At 40.8% G+C, this 13,148-nt stretch overlaps 1 protein-coding gene across 1 annotated transcript in view; it reads right to left on the minus strand.

The window, feature by feature from the left end:
* Positions 1-12,872, minus strand: part of peak1 (pseudopodium-enriched atypical kinase 1) — a 106,635-nt gene extending 93,763 nt beyond the window's left edge. Inside the window, exon 1 of the mRNA XM_085412786.1 lies at positions 12,676-12,872. The gene's annotated coding sequence lies outside the window, so the exon portion shown is untranslated. The remainder of the gene's footprint in view (positions 1-12,675) is intronic.
* Between the last annotated feature and the right edge of the window lie 276 nt (positions 12,873-13,148).

Genomic DNA, 13,148 nt, shown 5'->3' on the forward strand with positions numbered 1-13,148 from the left:
TGTTCCTGGCCCAAATCTAGTGGCTGAATGCCAAAACCTGGGCTGGACACCGACCTGCTATCATGATCACCATGAAATTTCACAGGCAACGAGTTAGTTTAAACACAAAATCTGCAAACTTGTTTCTCTCATCCACCACTTATTCTTTCCCAACATTCTCAGACAGACACGTCACACTCGTCTCATCCCCTGCAGACATTTTGCCAGGGGTCCCCGATGAGCTGCTAGCCTGATATAGCTGTGGTATGGGCTGGGGTGTGGGCCAGAGTCTGAAGGAATGGGAGTGTTTGTTTTCTTCCCATTCAATCTTCATGCGATCAAGATCATGTCGCGCACCATGATCTTCATCAAGCCCTTGCACCACCAGGAAGGAGTTACAGAGATATGACATGCACTGTTATTGCTAATGAGATCACAGTGTGGATAGGCTGTGTGTGTGCGTGTGTGTGTGTACTCAGTGTGACAGAGAATGAAGCGGGGGGGCTTCGATGAGTTAAAAATGTAATTTGAGATGTTCCCTCGCTCTGCTGGGCAACTTAAAAAAGGGGTGAGTCTGCAAATTTAATTTGAGCAGCACCAACAGGATTATTTGTGGGAAAGAGTCTTGCTATGTCAGGCAAGGTCAGGCAGGAGATGTTTGTTTACAAGTGGGGAGGTGGTGAATGCTGGGAGGCTTTTTTGTGAATGTTGTGTAACGTCGACGAAATGCCAGGTGACAGAATAAGGTACGATTGCTCTTCTCACTGTAAAGTGCACAGCTTTTGAAATGCTCTTCTGTTCAGTCCAAATGTAGATTTAACTCACAGGACTAAGGAAGGACAAAAGATGAATCATTTATGGGCCAAAGCCAACTTTTACTACCGAGCTTGACCTTAATTTGAAAATTTCTACTTCTCAGACCTGTGAGCGAGCGGTCACTCGCCACTTTACGAGGTTTACAGAGTCAAAAACAGTACCATCCACTGCAAAGGTCCTGCTATAAATCCAATGCTGCTTCAACTCTATGATGATGATTCTTCTCAATGTGGTTTGTGGTGCTTATTTCACATTTACTGCACTGCGGTATAATACATGCAGGATGTTAGGGTTGTGCTGATGGACGATGATGCCGTTGATCAATGATGGTCAAAGTGCGCAGTAACAGCTCGCCAGTCAAGGCGATGTTTAGCTCATCTCCACACTGATGCATTAAACAGACATTATCATTATTATGACAATCATAATAAATTGTGCCTTCCTTTTATCTCGCTTCTGAACTTGCGCACCCACACACCCCTAAATATATCTGTGCTGCATCAGAAGTTCACGTCGCAGACTTCAGGACACTTTGAAATTAATGTTTTGTGTAGAGCGGCTATACTGATTGATGGACAACATTAAATGACAGAAAACAGAAGGATATTTTTGACTGATGCGACTGTGCTCCTTGATCACATCTCCTTATTTTTGCCCCCATCCACTGTGAAAAACTCCAAGAACAGCAGAAGAGAGACAAGTAAGTAATCTTACACATTTAACAACGTGTCCACTTGTGTTCACGAATTACAATAAAGGTAATTAATTCAAGGCTGTATGTCTTTCATTTGTTTTTCCTCCTGCCCACAGAATCATTTATGCCACTATAAGTGCAAACATCAATGCCAACAAGCTATATGATCACTACATGTAAAAACAGCAGCGGGATGCCAAATAATGAAAATCTTTTTTTTTTTAAATCTTTTATCAAAACCACTGAACAGATCGTTTTTATTGTTTTGGTTCTGTGGTTTCATGTTGTTGTTATTTTATTTCTGTTTTATGATGTAACTAAAGTGCTTTATATTTCATATACTCCTAATAAGGCGGCTGTGTCTGTTTATCCACCTTCACTCTACGATTTCATGTGATAGCAAATGTGATTTTCATGTTACTGAAATCTCACCAATACTGTAATATTGGACATATTAACTGCCCAGCTATAAATTTTACTACACCGTCCACACCCAAATGGGTCTCTATTTTTGCCAGTAATTTATGTGCCAACTCTACACTATTCACTTTATGATGTGAAAATTGGGTTCGCTGACATTAAGTCTCCTTGATGGTCTATGCTGAACAAAATAGTAATAAAACAGTGATTAGATTGTAGAAACGCGACACTGCCAGCATACATTTCAGTCACCCGCTACAGTTCAAGACAGCACTTAACACAATGTTCCCAAAGCCCAAATCAGCTAAAGCCGAAGCAACTGAAGACAAATATTGAAGTCAGTCGGGTTCATTAGTGAATTAGAACAAGATTAGAAACAGCCCATCTGACTGTAAGAGCAAAAGATAAAAAACAGACAATTTCTACATTTCACATTTGAATGGGAACAATTGAGTCATGATGACCTAGTTAAGCATTTAGAACGCTGAAAGAAGGTTTAATGCATTTGCAATGTTAGAAAAAGAAACCATTACATAGCGTGGATTTGTAAAGAACCACGCTCATAGCCCCAGTTCGTCTCATCTGTCATTTATGAGACTAAATAATAGGAAGCACCTTAAAGCAACTATGAAACTCAGCAAAACCCTGCATCAAAAAGCATCGTTTATAAGACTTTTCTTTCTACAGGCAAAGCTGTATCACTGACAGCCTTTTTGATATCCAACAAAACCAACTGCAGTTCACCCTGAAAAGTTAACTTTCAGGTTCACTGCTATGGTAAACAAGTCCAAGAGCCTCGAGTTATGTCTGAGAGATCTTAGCACGACGTGGAGCAAGTTATTTTGAGATGCAAGGTGAGTCCACAAGAGTTACTGAGGTTAAAGGCTGGCCAAAAGTGCTCTCAACACATTCCAGCAGGCCAGAATTGTTTTGGCATCGCTGCAGCTACAACCCCTCACCGAGGCTTTGTCCTAACTCAAACAAATACTTGTGCAGATACATCACCGCAGATTGATGCCCGAAGAGGAGATTATCCTGCCATATATGGAGTTCAATACAGCTCATGTAACACTTCCTTTAAATCTACACAACTTGGAGCTATTCTCCAAAATTCAACATGAAAAAAAAAACATTTAAAAAAAGGAAAACTACAGACATGGAGACAGAGAGAGCATTTTCCCCCTCCTCTTAGACAGGTTTTGTCAGAGGGCTTTCTGTTTCCCTGTTCGGTAACGCTGGTCCAGTGTAAAACTCTGTCAGAGCAAATCCCCTAAAGCAGTCACTAGGCCAGCCTGATGCCAACACTGTCCTAGATCAAAAGCCGGCGCTGAGAAACACTGGTGATGCAGGGGATATTGTTCACCTGCTCCAGAGATGTATGATGACTGTGCCGAGAATGTGTGCAGGTGTACAGCACGCACATGAGCAGGGCGACCTCAGATGTATGAGCACGTCTGTATAGTTAGGAACGTCAGGTTTACATTTAAAACATCTTTACTTCAGTTATTGGCATTACCCCTTATTACCCTTCCTATTATAGGTAGGTGACAGAAAGAGGAAAATGATATATTTGCAGTAGGGCTGGGCCATATTATACCGTTCACGGTAATACCGGTATAATGTTAGGCAACGATAGGAAAATGAAATATCGCGATAGAATGGGAGTAAAACGCGCATGCGCAGTGCCTTTGTTTTCATACGCACATGGCCGATTGTTGAGTGAAACAGATGAACCAGAATTGGTTTGTAAAAATGGTGCAACTTCCGTGATGTGGAACTGGTTTGGTGTTTGTCCGTCAGATACACAACAAAGCACATTTTTTTGCAGAACATGCAAGCGGCCGTTGTTATTGTCATATTTGTCGGACTAAGATGCTCTTAAATCTGGGAGTAATCTGGGTCCTAAACTCCGTATGCTTCAGGTCAAACAACACTGCAGCATCACTAAGAGTTAAAAACTGTCTAAATTCTTTCATCTTTAATAAAACGATCAGCATTGCTGCTTTACCAGGTGTAACTATAAAGTTTAACTTCCAGGCATCCATGAAAACAAAAGTTATTACATTTAACGGAGTTAGAAGTTAGCAGGAAGCTAGCGGAAGTTAGCTCGCTAGTTTCGCTAGTTACCTAAGCATGATATTGCATGTTCTGACTGAGAGATTTCTGAAAAAATTCAAACGTACAGCTCTGCTATCACTTCCAACATAAATGAAGACAGGAAACTAAACAGCAGTGACGTTTGTAGGGTTACTGAAGTTGGGCTAGCTGATATATAATGATGTGCTACGTGATCGCTAGCGACACAGCTATGTTAGCATAACATAAACAGTGAAGCTGGAGGACGAACACTAACACTTTTCCACTTATAAAAGTTAACGTGAAGGTTCTTCATGGTTAGAGACAAATGCAATCGCATGGCAGGATGCTGTAAACGGACCAAACTTCAGTCAGGAGAACAACTGAGATAATCCATCCACAATACGAGGTTAGTCATTAATATACTGCAACAACATGGGAATAGAGCAGCTGCCAGAAAATTCAACATTAATGAATCAATGGTACAGAAGTGGAGGAAGCAAGAAGAATGAGTTTAATAAAGTTTGATTTATCTGACTGCTTTGTTTCGCTTAATGTGCCTTATAATCCCGTGCACCTTATGGTCCGAAAAATACGTACTGCACACTGCAGTTTAATGTTGCAAAGCACCTCTTTTTAACTTCAGTGGATATTATATATGGTTATGCTCAGGATATGTCAGCACATTTCTACTGGAAATGCCTTTTGGTTAAACTTTCAGCAAGGAATTTGCATTTGCACTGTTACATTTTTATAAAGCTTTAATGTACATAAAAACCAGCTTCTTGTTTAAGTGAAAATAAATGGAAGGTTGTCTTTTTGCGCTAGTAATGTTGTGGAGTTGTATTTTGTCTCGCATCAATTATATCGTCGGTTATATCGTTATCGCAAATTTTCAAATATATATCGTGATAAATATTTTTGGCCATATCGCCCTGCTCTAATTTGCAGTAACACCAGCAATCTTCTATCTTATAGATCACATTCAAACAAGCCAAATGCCAGACTGCATTTTTGATTTATTGGCACAATAAATATGTGACACAAAGAGATTCAAGGAACTCTAGCGAGGTGAAGAAAAAAAGCCCTTAGTCTATTAGTCTGTGTCCAAAAAAAAAAAAAAAAGTCCTAATCAAGATCTTCGATCAATGATCAAAGAGTACCTGAATATGGCAGAGTGTCTTTTCTTCATCCTGCCACCCCTAATCTTGAATGTCAGTTAAGTGCAACCTGTAGCTCAGTGAGCAAAGAAGAGGAATGATTCGACATCATGAGAACTGGAGGGAGAATAAATTTACATTTCCGGATTTAATCGTCACACAGAGAACCTGAACTGAATTGTGAGATTGCCAAAGCCAGCGCTATAATTCATCTCAGATTTAATCACCAGAAATGCAGAACTGTGGGACCGAGCCTGGAGGCACTCAGCTTCTAAATGAAATTGGAAACCAGATTCGCCCTGATTTTGATCTCCCTCTACATATTGTTAGCTTTTATTTGGCCGTCTTCCGTCCCAGCCTTAGGCAGCAATTTGTGTTAGTTCTCACAGTGAGGGAGGCATAAGGAGCTAAGACAGCAAAGAAGTTTAAAGAATACTTTATTGAGCTTCCTGGTTTGTTTCTCAGCATTTCCTTTATTATTACACTTTAAACAAAAAGTGCATGTGACAGCCCGCACATTTCTCTGACTTAATATAGCCCAGTTAGTATATAACACAAAGATGAACGTGGTCAACCAGTCACCAGTATCAAGACATGGTTGCTGGTCCATATAATCCCATAATCACTGCAGAAATACGTGGTAATTCCAAAGGGTTCCCAAACTTCTTGCCAATGTAAATGGCACTACCCTCCAGCCTAGCGCTATCTGACACACAGGAGTGAATTTAAAATCAAAACGGGTATAGCTTTCAGCCTCCATACTGCTCAATTATCATCCATCCACTTTCCACTAACCACCAAAAGCAATAGCTAATGTAATATTTGACATGACGCACATCAATCAGCTGTTAACTAGACATTAATGAGGCCCTGCATTAGTTTTTACAAGCAGTCGAACCGGTGAAAGGTCTGGAAGACGTCAATAATAAAAGGGGCTTTACGTCACCACTAGCCCTGGTTTTATGGACCCAACAAGACAATGATGATGATGATGATGATGATGACAGGAATAGTCTATCTCACACTCACTAGTGAGATCAAAAGGAGAATATCTGACACCATTAAATCACTGGTGGAGCAGCTTTAGCCCAATAAGCCAGTTTGGGATGTACTAAAAAGCCAAACATTTGCTGCTCTGTGAAGAGGAGACACACTTTTGAATGACACACTTTAGCGAAAGGGCAAAGTTTGACACGGGGCGAGCAGCAGCATTATGTTTTAGGCCAAAGTTATATGGGTCATAACTTAATATAATAGGAAAGTCTACAGTAAACTCTTTGTCTGATTGCTCCTGTCTCATGTTACTCGTCTAATGGATGAATTAAAAAATGCAAGTAATGTGCGTCTGTAAAACAAGCAAACATCGATGTTGGTGAAATCTATTTTATATGCACCACCGCTTTATAATAACACAAGCTCGGCTGATAGCTCGTTAGACTTACATTCTCAAGGTCAGCACTTGAGCTAACAGCTTATCAACAAAGCCACAGCCTTGAATTTCCCAGATAATCACAAATGTTTGCAAAGTCAACATTCTTCTAAAGGTTAAACTAAACATTTCAACAGTGAGTGAATGGGACCTCAAAATAGAAAACAAAGCCAGTGCAGTAAAGATTAGCAACATTAACATTGCGAATTACCGTTTGAATAATAAATCCTGGAGCAGATTTTGCTAGGTATTTGGATTGAGGCCCAACACAGAAACAAATCTTATTAGCTTTTTTAAGGCTTTGTCCCACTGCTTTAATGCACGTTTGAGCACATAAATAACACATGTATGAGGACACCAACTTTCACACAGACCCACACAAATTGGCTGTGGGTGAGACTTGAATGTCCCATTTCTAAATGATCCAACACCCAGGCAGAAGTAGAAGCCTTGTGGCTGACATACGATCCAAATGCTGCTGTGATCTTAATTATCCACAGTGTTCCCAGCACTGACTCAAAAAGTGGTGACACTTGAGCCAACTGGAATGATGACATGTCAGGTCACAGAAATCAGAGAAAAAAACTGAAAAATGTCAGTTGTATTTCCAGCTACTAACACTGAATTACTGAATACATGAAATATCTCTGATTTCATGAATGACAAAAAAAAATAACAATAGTCAACAATAACAATAGTTCTGCCGTTCATCCAGTAAATTCATTTGAACTTCTTCTGACATTTTCCTACCTGGATGACTTGGATGACATTACACTGACTTTTGGTAAGCGCAGTGTTATTGCCTGATAGCTGCAAAATGTACTCAGAAGAAGTCGCGACCTGGAGCTGCCAGCATGAATTACACCGAGACCAGACTTCCCAAAAAAAACACAATCGGGCTCCAGCTTTGCCTCGATCATAGACAGAGCTGAAGATTTGGAGATGGCTTCTAGCCCACACTGCACTTTATCAGGATCCAATGACCTTCTAAAATCAGGAGTGTTTTTGCTGTGAAACAGCAACATGGCCAAATGCCTCACAATGTAACAAGGTGAACAAGGACTGTGGCATTTAATAAATAAAAAAATAAAAAAAGAGGTACGTGTGAATTTTAAACAAGTTTGCTACTTATACTGAAATAATACATTTTGACCAAAAAAAAAACAAAGATATGGCTGGCTAAACTTCAGTCCATGCAATCCTGGTAGCAACATGTACTTTCAACTAGTTTTCTTGATTGTGTCCACAACAAACACTACACATGCCCGGTCACAGGAAGCGTGACTGCTTCATGGCTCCATTACTCGACTGTTGCCAGGCTAACTTCACCACAGCTGCCTGTAATGTGTGTTGGACTCCTAAGTTAGCAGCATAGAGAAGAATTACATTAGTTGTTTCAAGTTTGCGTTTTGTTCTTTTCCAGGAATTAGATGAACTACACACATTGTATACTAAAATGTTACCAGTATGAAATCCTGAGAATGTCACTGATTCTCATTCTGATACTGATGTTTTTCCCATAAATTCTGTGTGCTTCAAATCACAAGTTAAGTACAGCCAGGCCTTTATTTGTGAATGCATGGACAACTGAGTGTGGAATATTGAAATAAATGTTAACGACAGTGGTGGGGGTTTCCAGATCCATTGTGTGAGGCTCAACTTTGGTCACAGAGGCACTGTGGGGGCATCCATGTGCCATCCATGTGACCGCAGAGCACAGTCACTGCAAAGCACATGTGGATCTTGTAAGCAGGCTCAGAAATAGTATAACAACTACTCCTTCATGGTGTGCCTGTCTACAAGAAAGTACTAAGCAAAATTACTTATGAGAAAAAAAATATTTACATCCTTATGGTAATCTGTATAAAGATAATCAATGCAGGAAAATAGTCCCAATCACTGATAGACTGTATCATTATTAATACTGATACATGAGTAAATCTTTCACCATTGTAGCTATATTTGCGCTGGACTGCACTAACTGCTCATCATCAATCCAAAGTAACTGTAGTGGCACTGAAGTACAAAATGGCAATAAAGTAAATATTCACATGAACGACAAGGAGTTTAAAGTACTTAAGTCAAAAGCCTACTGCCCCCAATCTCAACGTATATCAGGAATGCAAAGATGAACCTGATAGAGAGTGAAAGACATAAAATATAAACCTCACTTTGACGTAAAATCCAGGTTAAAAGCTGCAGTAATAAGATCTGAATCTGGTACCACTGCTACTTTTATACAACAGGAATGCCTTTGAGCAGCTGTATGTGTGTACATCTCATAACCCCTGGGTCACACCTGTTACCTTGCTAAACCTTTGTCCCAGAGCAAGCTCAGGGGTCAAGGATCAAAGGTCATGGTGTCACATGACACATCCTTGACAGATTTGTTTCGGTCCAGTCATACTTATACCTTCTACCATCTGAGAAATGACCTTTTTTTAGGTTGCTGAATTTTCTGCAAAGCAAACACCTTCATAATAACACCAATTATCAGCATTATTTCTTGTAAACTGAAACAAAAACAAACACAGGTTCTAATGAAATGACAGACTAAGGGTGTGAGAATAACTTTCAATTCATGACGGGTTTTCTGCAGTTAAGCAAGGATGATGCATACTGCAAATCTCTAACACTGACTTAACCATGCAGTCCCACATAACGCACTTCAATAACCTCCAAACAGCAGCACTAAAAGATCAAGTTGCCAGAAAATACTTGAGCTCAATTAAGTCCCACCCACACCGGAGGAAAACGACTTTGTATTGCATAAATGTGCCTCCGTGTCAATTCTGGCTGATAAATGCCTAAAAGCTGCAGCAGAGTGGGATGCACTAACAAAATCGTACAGAACCTCGAGGTAGACAGAGGCAGAAAGAAATGAGCGATCAGCAGGAAGAATAAGAAAGCTGTGGGACTGTAAGCAAGTTATTTTCTTACTGCTCAGACATCTAAATTTTGTGCACACAGCTAATTGAGTTTAAAAATTCCAATCCTAAACCCATATGCTCCAACTGGACACAACATGGGCACTCCCATATTGATTTGCTGTTCGACTTTGTGTTTTCACTTAAATATGAAAAACCTCATTACGGTATAGGTAATATTGCAATTATGCAGCAGTGTATCTCAGGACGTGCTATGACGTAACACCAGAGTAATGTAGCACCTGTGTAAGTAACAAGTAATGTGTAATAAACTGACTTTTTTCGAATAATATCCAACATTAGGCACCAGGCACTGACATCAATAAAGCTTCATCAATATAGCGACCTCGTCATGAGACTCAGATTAATCCATAACATATTTTACTTTAATGTGTTCAGCGCTGTCACGCTGCTCTGTACCAGAGTAAGGATGTTTAAACACAAAGCTCATTAGCTCAAACTACAGTAATTTATGGAGAGCGAAATCCTGTTTGTATGTTTTCAATTTCATAAAACATTCAAAAAACAACACTGTAAACTTCCTATCCAGAGGGCTAATATTACTGACCCCGTGAAATGAACAATCAGGCAGCACATACAGTGTGTGAATGTGTGCGTGAATGGGTGGATGACTGGATATGTAAAGTGCTTTGGGGTCCTTAGGGACTAGTAAAGCGCTATATAAATACAGGCCATTTACCATTTACATAATCTACTGATGAAGATTCTTCAGCCATTCTGAGTCATATTCTTGGTTACACCTGACTAAAGTTTGCACTGTTAAGTTTTCATACAACAACTTTTTTTTTGGAAATCCACAGGCTGTTTTATTTATTGAGAAAAAAAACTGTACCAGGATCCACTTTTTTAAAAAAAAACCCAAACAAATAGTATTTGACAAACAAATAGGAATGACGCCCAGTTCAGGCAAAACTCTGGGTCACTGAACTAACCAGCTAACAAAGACAACTTTCATTCCAGTTCACAACACAAAAAGATTCTGAGACATGTCTCCGAGCCAACGCATCATCCAAGGCATTTACAAAAAGGAGCCCAGTGTAACGTAAAAGGTCATTTAGATCCCATTTATATCATTTACAGTTTGGTAGCATAGATCAGCACCACACCTGACAATCTGTGATGGGCAAACAGCAAGGTCAAAGGCAAAAAAAAAAAAAAGAAGAAGAAAGAAAATGCTATTATATCTTGCTGCCAGACTGCACCTCCATCAGTCAAACAGCGAATCATAAAACCTCTTGCAGCTCTGTCAACCAGAGAAAACACTATCTTCTTGTTGCTCACCACAAAGAATGTCAGGTATGTTTGCAACTCTGAGATACTGCAAACAATCCAACAATTTTTGTGTTCGCACACTTCAGGACGGGGGATAAGCATCCACAGGGCACTTATCAGAAGGGAAATCTGAGATCGGCAACTTGGCCTCCCTCTCGTCTGCCTCCACCGGGTGAGGTAACAATCCCAGATGCCCACCTTTGTTGACATTGTAATCAAAACAAAAGAAAGGAGCAAGCAAAAACAAGGACCGACAACCTCAATCCCACATGAACGCACAAAGCAGAGCTCGTTTATCAAGAGCTCAGCGTCCGCTTCTGTCAACTTTTGCTGGCAGTGACTCGTAACACTGAAACAGAAGAAAGTTTTACTTTTACAATCAGCGATAAAAAAAAATCAAAACAAAAACACCAGACCAATTAATACTTAATTAGACCAAAGTAAAGGGTATTTTAAGAAATCTGGCAATTCTTGTTTTTCCTCCTCTTTAAAAGTAACGCAGAATCCATGACGATCTTCAAAAACAACGGGACAGACAGTTGACTACAGATAACACGCCTGGCTCGACAGATGGAAGGCAAAAGTATCACTTTTTTAAAAAAAGGGTGCTCGAGCTCAGTTTTTAGGTAGCAATTTAAGGAAGGTTTTCACAACACTAGTGGTGAATTCTGTATTATATTTAAAGCTGTAGATTATAATTTCAGCCTTGTGATTAGGCCATATTAAAGAAACAAAACAGAAAAAAACAAGCTGACACAACAAACAGATGCATTTGAAAAGCAGTCCCAGTGAAATGCAGGACAACAGCATCTATTTTGCAACACAGGTCCCACTGTTGGGTTTGATTTAAATGACTAGTTGAGTGGGATACAGGAGGATCGGATTCTCTTTTCTTTCTTTTGTTTTTGTTTTTTTGGTAAGATGATCATGTGATCATGAAGCCCAGTGTTAACAATCAGTTGAATCTCTGAGTGGGAAGAATGACACACAAACTGGTGAACCGACACCTGTTTATCAGTATTGCAAGGAGGACTCTAGCAACCCACTCACTCCAAACAACCAGGAGGTGATCTTTAAATACATGCAGTTTATGCATTAAAACAGTACAATCTATAGGGGCACTACATGCATGTGACAGAAAGTTGATTTCTTTTTTTAGTTTTGTTGCATATAATCTGCACATAAATGCACGAGTGTTCGGCGGGGAGGAAAGTAACAGTGCTGAGAATAGCGAAACATCCTCTTTCCACTGTGTTTGTTATCCCCATTCAGGGTGGTGACTTCTCTCTCTCTTTCTCCCTCGCTCTCTCTCACACGCACACACACGATCCCATCTCCCACTCCCCACTAAAAGACCCCTGGTGTTCCCTGGACCCCTGTTTGGTCAGCAGTTTAAAGTTAAGCTCTGCCTATCCTGTTCTGTAAACACGGCCAAGCTGTGTTTTGGGGATGGGCTCAATTCCACACCAGGTGTACGCAAAACCACACACGAGTGGCATCTTTTTGTTTGTGCGTTTGTTCTTAAACAAACTGATCTGTAGCCCTCCACTTCAGCCTTCACTCACTCAACTTATGACAGCAGCAGCAGCTATGTTACAAAGTCAGCACGCAGTCACTGATTAGCTCTCAGTTCGCTGAAGCCGAGCACGGCTAGCAAACTTCTCCGCTGGCTTCTCCTCACATCTCTATCCTGCACAAATCTGACATTACAACACGGAACCGCTAGTTTTTGGGGGGTTTTCCCTCCTCAAAGACACGACATACCTTCGCTGACAACCTGGAACTTGGGCAGCCGCAAGAAACTAGCGAGACTTGTGGCTGAGACACTTTCAATTTTGCGAAGGGGGGCGAAAAATGAACCCATAGCTAACTTTTCCATACCTTTTTTGAACGGCGAAGAGCTCCTCGTCGATACTATCACTTCTTGGCAGCCATGAACCCCGCTTCTGACAGCGTCGCCCTCGGCAGGAATAACGACAAAATCTGCCTGTGTTGTGCGACTGTGTGAGTGTGTGCCGCTCAACTCTTGCCAGTGCCCGTGATTTCTCCCACACCGCTCCTCTCTGCGTGGCTCCAGCGACAGCCTCTGCAGTTTTTTCCACCAGCCTGGCGCGGGAGCGAGCGCCCGGGATACTGGGCTGGCCTGAGAAGCGCGTGAACGCGCAGTTTGCAGGAGAGACGCCGAAGTGGGAAAAGTGGCCCTAAGAGATAAACAGGTCCGTGCGCTGTGACAAGGTAGTACAGATGCACACAGAGTAGTGTGTTAGCGACTGGGTAAAGGTTTTATCTGCCCTTGCGGTTTGTGTTTAGCTTAACCCAAATACACATATGTAGTCTTCAGGAAATCTGACTTT

The sequence above is a fragment of the Rhamphochromis longiceps genome, linkage group LG7, assembly GCF_057381845.1.
Source record: "Rhamphochromis longiceps isolate RC_006_pf linkage group LG7, R_longiceps_female_GT1.1, whole genome shotgun sequence".
NCBI classification, from domain to species: domain Eukaryota; kingdom Metazoa; phylum Chordata; class Actinopteri; order Cichliformes; family Cichlidae; genus Rhamphochromis; species Rhamphochromis longiceps.